We start from the raw sequence: 6,629 nt of genomic DNA, 5'->3' as shown, positions 1-6,629 counted from the left end.
TGCTGCCTAGAAACAGGTGATAGAAGGGGAGGAAATGTCCTGGAATTGTGCCAGCGAAGGGTTAGGTTGGAGAGGAGGAAAAATTTCTTTGCTGCCAGAGTGGTCAGGGATTGGCAGAGGCTGCCCAGGGAGGTGGTGGATTCCCCATCCCTGGAGGTGTTCCAGCAAGCTGTGGCAATGGCACCTGGGGCCAGGGTTTGGTGGCCATGGTGGAGTTGAGGGTTGGAGTGGATGACCTTGGAGAGCTTTTCCAACCCAAACAATTCCATGATTCTACATCATAAATACTACCTTTAATCTCACATGGGGAAGGTGGGGGGAGGAAGGCAGGAAAAAAGCTTCCCACTCCAGAACCTCATGGAGATACCTTTAGACAAACCACTGCTTGCCAACTTGTGCCCCATACTTGCAGAAGACATGGAAAAGAAGAGGCAGGGCTGAGAAAATGAAGCTTCAGGAGTTCCAAATTGAACATGGAGGAGGAAGAGGAAAAAGGGGGAAGCTGAAATGCTGAGCAAGGGTTTTACCCCATGGTGTTATCCTAGTCCTTGACTGACACTCTCACTGCACTGCTCCTGAGCTGCTCACATCTAACAGGAGTCCTACATCCCAGCACCTGCTGGAGAATCACAGAATGGGTTGGGATGGAAGGGACCTCAAGGATCATCCAGTTCCAAGCCCCTGCCATGGGCAGGGACACCTCCCACCAGCACAGCTTGCTCAAGGCCTCATCCAGCCTGGCCCTCAACACCTCCAGGCAGGAGGCAGCCACAGCCTCCGTGGGCAACCTGTGCCAGTCCCTCCCCACCCTCACTTGAAACAATTTCTTCTTCCTCTCCACTCTCAGTCTCTCCTCTCCCAGCTCAAAGCCATTGTCCCTCAGCCTGGCACTCCCGGCCCTTGTCCAAAGTCTCTCCCCAGCTCTCCTGGAGCCCCTTCAGCTACTGGCAGGCAGCTCCAAGGTCTCCCTGGAGCCTTCTCTTCTCCAGCCTCAGCTCTCCCAGCCTGTCCTCACAGGGGAGATTCTGCAGCCCTCTGCTCATCCTTGTGGCCTCCTCAGGACCCTGTAGACCTGATTTCAGACGAGTTAGACTTCACTCAGAAGCCCCCAGAAGTCTGAAGAGTGACCTCTTGCCCCCAGGACTTTTAACACTGACCAAGGTGAGGTTTTAGAGGCTACCTAACTGTCCTCCTGGTGCTTCCTAGGGGCCCAGGAGGAACTGCTGCTCACCTGGACAGAATGTTCTCTTTGCCATGAAGCAGCAAGAGGTACTGGTCCAGCTGCTTGCTCAGGCTGAGCAGCAGACACCATCAGTATTTCTAAACACTGGTGACCTGTTCTCAGCACACAGTGAGGAGCTGTAAACAGTGCAGGGCTTGTTTTCTTTTTTTTTTTTTTTTTAATTCAGATAGTATATGGAAACCGTGGAGCAGCTGTCTACAAGGAATAACAGCTGCTGTTGTGGATGAGGCACTTCCTTTCTTGTGCTTACAGTCAGTCAGCTTCTCTGGAGGTCACTTACACTCTCAGTGTATCAGACAATCACAGAACTGTCAGGGCTGGAAGGGAGCTCAAGGCTCAGCCAGTCCCAACCCCCTGCCATGGGCAGGGACACCTCACACCACAGCAGGTTGCTCACAGCCACATCCAGCCTGGCTGCAAAAACCTCCAGGGATGAGGCTTCCACCACCTCCCTGGACAACCTCTGCCAGGCTCTCACCACCCTCCTGCCCAACAACTTCTTCCTCACATCCAATCTCAAGCTCCCCACTTCTACTTTTGCTCCATCCCCCCCACTCCTGTCCCTCCCCAGCTTTCTTGGAGCCCCCTTCAGATGCTGGAAGGCCACCAGAAGGTCTCCTGGGAGCCTTCTCCTCTCCAGCCTGCACAACCCCAACTCTCTCAGGCTGTCCTCAGAGCAGAGCAGCTCCAGCCCTCTGCTCATCCTCAGGGCCCTTCTCTGGACACCTTCCAGCCCCTCCAGAGCCTTCCTGCAACAGAGGCTCCAGACCTGGCCCCAGAGCTGCAGGTGGGGTCTGAGCAGAGTGGAGCAGAGGGGGAGAATCCCCTCCCTGGCCCTGCTGGCCACACTTCTCTTGCTGCAGCCCAGGCTCTGCTTGGCTCTCTGGGCTGCAAGTGCTCACTGGCAGCTCATATTGAGCTCATCCATCTCTAGATCCTTTCAGTATTTCCAAGGTCCTTGGTAGCAAGGCTTGGCCTGGATTATTGTTTGATGTTACTTAGCACACAGAAAACAGTGCAATGGGCACAGCTGGCACCAACTCTCATCTGCTTCTATAACCAACACCCCATGAGTGTTGTAGGTACACATGCAGTGAAGGAGGGCAGATCTCAGTTGGAAGCATGCAGCAGAGAAAGGACAGAAAAAGTGTTTTGCAGAGCATAAAAAAAGCACAGCTAGATAAAAGCTCATTTTGGAAATAATTCTGCCTGACAGTCCCTTAATCCTGCTTTGAAACAACTTCTTCCCTGCTTCCTTACATGCACTGTATGATTATGCTCAGCAAAGTTCTGCTGGGGTTTAATGCCAGTTTCCATCAAACACCAGAAAGGCCAAATGCCCTGAAGGGGCTCCAAGGAGGCTGCAGAGGGACTGTTGCCAAAGGCCTGCAGGGACAGCCCCAGGGGCAATGGTTTGAAATGAGAGCAGAGCAGATTGAGCTTGGATGTGAGGAACAAGTTCTGCACCAGGAGGCTGCTGCAACACTGCAAGAGGTTGCCCAGGGAGGTTGTTGAGGCTCCGTGGCTGGAGATCTTCCAGGTGAGGCTGGAGAGGGCTGTGGGCAACCTGATCTAGTGGAGGATGTCCCTGCTGAGTGCAGGGGGTTGGCCTGGATGAGCTTTGGAGCTCCCTTCCAGCCCAGCCCAGGCTGGGATTCTAAGGCATGGTGCCCACCAGAGCAGCCCAGAGCCCAAACACAGATTTCCATACACCCACCAGTGCCACCCCCTAAAGGGCTCTCTGCCTTAGCTGCCAACCATCATCATAATCTCTCATCTAGAATCAAGCTTCCCTCAGGCTGCAGCCTCACATCACACAAGTCCAACAGCTCAAACAAAGCAACACCTCCTCCCTTCTGACTGAGAGCTCCTTCAACACCTCTCTGAAATCAGAGGCAGTGCAAGATAAAAGAAGGCTGGTGAGGGGTTTGGAGGGCATCTTACCAGGAGCAGCTGAGGGAGCTGGGGCTGTGCAGTGTGGAGAAGAGGAGGCTGAGCTCAGGGAGACCTCATTGTTCTCTGCAGCTCCTGAGAGAAGGCTTCAGCCAGATGGGGCTTGGGCTCTGCTGCCTAGTCTCAGGTGATAGGAGAGGCAATGACCTGAAACTGTGCCAGGGGTGGGTTAAGTTGGAGATGAGGAAAAATTTCTTTGTGGCCAGAGTGGTCAGGAATTGGCACAGGCTACCCAGGGAAGTGGTGGAGTCCCCATCTCTGGAGGTGTTCATGAAGCATGTAGTGGCCATGGTAGTTGGGTTACAGCTGGACTCCATGATCTTAAAGGTCTTTTCCAACCTGAATGATTCTGTGGCTTTAATTCATGAGGCAGGAAATCATTCTCATGGACTCACTGTTCACCCAGCACTGCCCAGGCCACCACTAAACCACCTCCCTCAACACCACATTTACACAGCTTCTAAATACCTCCAGGAATGACGACTCCTTCATTGCCCTGCGAACTTTGTTCCAGGGCCTGACAACCCTTTTGGGGAAGGAATTTTTCCTAATATCATTACAAAATCTGGCAAAGCCTGCTCAGGGAGGACCAAGACAGTGCCTGCCATGGCACTATGCTGCCCTGCAAGACTTCCAAAGGTCTTCCAATCCAACCCTCCCTGCAGTCAGCAGGGGCACAGAATCACAGAACTGTCACGGTTGGAAGGGACCTCAAGGCTCAGCCAGTTCCAACAGAGGCTCCAGACCTGGCCCCAGAGCTGCAGGTGGGGTCTGAGCAGAGTGGAGCAGAGGGGGAGAATCCCCTCCCTGGCCCTGCTGGCCACACTTCTCTTGCTGCAGCCCAGGCTCTGCTTGGCTCTCTGGGCTGCAAGTGCTCCCTGCTGGCTCCTGCTCAGCTTCTCATCTATATCAGGTTGCCCAGAACCCTCTTGAGCTCTCCCCTTGAATACCTCCAGGGATGGGGCCCCAACCACCTCTCTGGGCAGAAGCAGCTGCTTAAAGAAGGTGGCCTCAGCACCATTACAACCACTGGAAGCTGTACATGGCAGATCTGACATGGGTCTAACACCACATGGGAATCTTTTCTGGATTCTACTTCCAGAATCCTTTGCAACAGGCAGAGAAAGTCAGATGCCTCTGAGTTTTGTAACTTCCGCTACTGCAAAGCAGACAGGAGCAACCATGCAAAGGAGGAAACACAACTTATGGAGTAGGAGGTCCTAGCTGGTCTGCCAACCACCTCCACAGCCCTTATTAAATAACAGCTCCAGGGCCAGTAAGCAATCAGCTTGGGCAGAGATAGGAAAGTGGAACCTATCAAAGCAGGAAGGAAACTCAAGCAGGCAATAGAAAGAGCTGGTGGAGCTGCAGCACAGAATCACTGAAAGGTTTGGATTGGAAAGGATTCTAAACTCATTTAGTTCCAACCCCCTGCCTCCTACTAGAATACCTTGATCGAGGTGCCATCCATCTTGGCTTTCAACACATCCAGGCTTGGACCCTCCAAGAGTTTTATTTGCAACCTTTTCCATTGCCTCAGGACCCTCATGGGGAAGAATTGCTTCCTCCTGTGTCATCTGAAATCATCTCCCTCCAGTCTAAAGCCATCACCCCCTGTGCTTTCATTTCCATGCCTTTGCCAGCAGTCCCTCTGCAGCATTCCTGGAGGCCCCCTTGAAAGCATCTGACATACTCAATTTATTTGAGAAGGAAGGAGAGGCTGGGAGCTCCTGATGCTCTTCCCAGCAGCAGTTTTGAACACAAGGAATATTAAGTTTGGGATAAAGGAAATGCCTCTGCTTTCTGCCAACAGCAAGCCGCATCCAGCCTGGCTGCAAAAACCTCCAGGCATGAGGCTTCCACCACCTCCCTGGGCAACCTCTGCTAGGCTCTCACCACCCTCCTGGGCAAGAACTTCTTCCTAATATCCAATCTCACTCTCCCCACTTCCAGCTTTGTTTGGGGTGAGGGAAGTACCTCTGCTTTCTGCCAACAGCCAGCTTATTTCTCAGGCTGTGGTCATAGAATCACAGAATGTTAGAGATTGGAAGGGACCTCCAGAGATCACCCCAGTCCAACCCCCCTGCCAAGCAAGATCACTCAGGGTAGTCCTCAGAGGAATGCATCCAGGTGGGTTTGGAAAGCCTCCAGAAAAGGAGACTCCATGACCTCTCTGGGCAGCCTGTTCCATGCAGCATCTCGGAAGGTGTGGGGCTGCCAGCTCGGTTTATGTGCGTGGGATTGCCTCCCTGCTCGAGTCGTTGGGCCATCAAGAGCCCTGTGCAGCCCGGGCTCCGCAGGACCTGCCCTGCTGGCCGTCAGAGGCCAGCCCCGGCTGCGTGCCAGCCCTTGCCCGCTCTCACGGGGGGTGATCCGCAACCGCTGTGGCTTCATTCACACCAATCCCAGGCTCAGTTCGGCTCTCTGAAGCCGGCCGTGGCGATAACCGCTCCCAACGAAAGGCTGCCGGGCTCGTCCCATCCCCCGGGGCCGAGACTGTGCTACCTCCGGTGGGCTGTGGGCGGAGAGCTGGGGAGGGACTTTCTAGGGAGTCATAGGACTCGGGGGAGGTGGAATGGAACACAAATAGAACTGGGCCAGGGAGGGGATTCTCCCCCTCTGATCCACTCTGCTCAGACCCCACCTGCAGCTCTGGGGCCAGGTCTGGAGCCTCTGTTGCAGGAAGGATCTGGAGGGGCTGGAAGGTGTCCAGAGAAGGGCCCTGAGGATGAGCAGAGGGCTGGAGCTGCTCTGCTCTGAGGACAGCCTGAGAGAGTTGGGGTTGTGCAGGCTGCAGAGGAGAAGGCTCCCAGGAGACCTTCTGGTGGCCTTCCAGCATCTGAAGGGGGCTCCAAGAAAGCTGGGGAGGGACTTTGGAGGGGGTGAGGGAGGGATAGGAGTGGGGGGAATGGAGCAAAAGTAGAAGTGGGGAGCTTGAGATTGGATGTGAGGAAGAAGTTGTTGGGCAGGAGGGTGGTGAGAGCCTGGCAGAGGTTGCCCAGGGAGGTGGTGGAAGCCTCATCCCTGGAGATTTTTGCAGCCAGGCTGGATGTGGCTGTGAGCAACCTGCTGTGGTGTGAGGTGTCCCTGCCCATGGCAGGGGGTTGGGACTGGCTGAGCCTTGAGCTCCCTTCCAGCCCTGACAGCTCTATGAGGGCCTTCCAGGGGCAGGCAGAGCGGCGCTACGCTGCAGACAGGACAAGCTCAGCCCGGCCGCGCCGGCGCAGGCCACTCCGCTTCCCCCGCACCTGGGGGCAGATGAAGGGAGGCAGCGCCAAGGCGCCATGGCGGCGGCGGGCCCCGACCGAGGAGCGGTGCTATACAGGGCGGGGGGCGGCGGGGGCGAAAAGGCTCCGGGGTAAGGGCGTGCAGCCCTCCCGCTGCGGTGGCGTCAGCGGCGGTCTTTCAGCCGGGGAAGAGAAGACCCGGCTCC

This window comes from Indicator indicator, chromosome 25 (genome assembly GCF_027791375.1).
Source record: "Indicator indicator isolate 239-I01 chromosome 25, UM_Iind_1.1, whole genome shotgun sequence".
Taxonomy (NCBI): Eukaryota; Metazoa; Chordata; class Aves; order Piciformes; family Indicatoridae; genus Indicator; species Indicator indicator.
The sequence above is the reverse complement of the archived record's forward strand: the minus strand, read 5'-3'. Positions refer to the sequence as shown.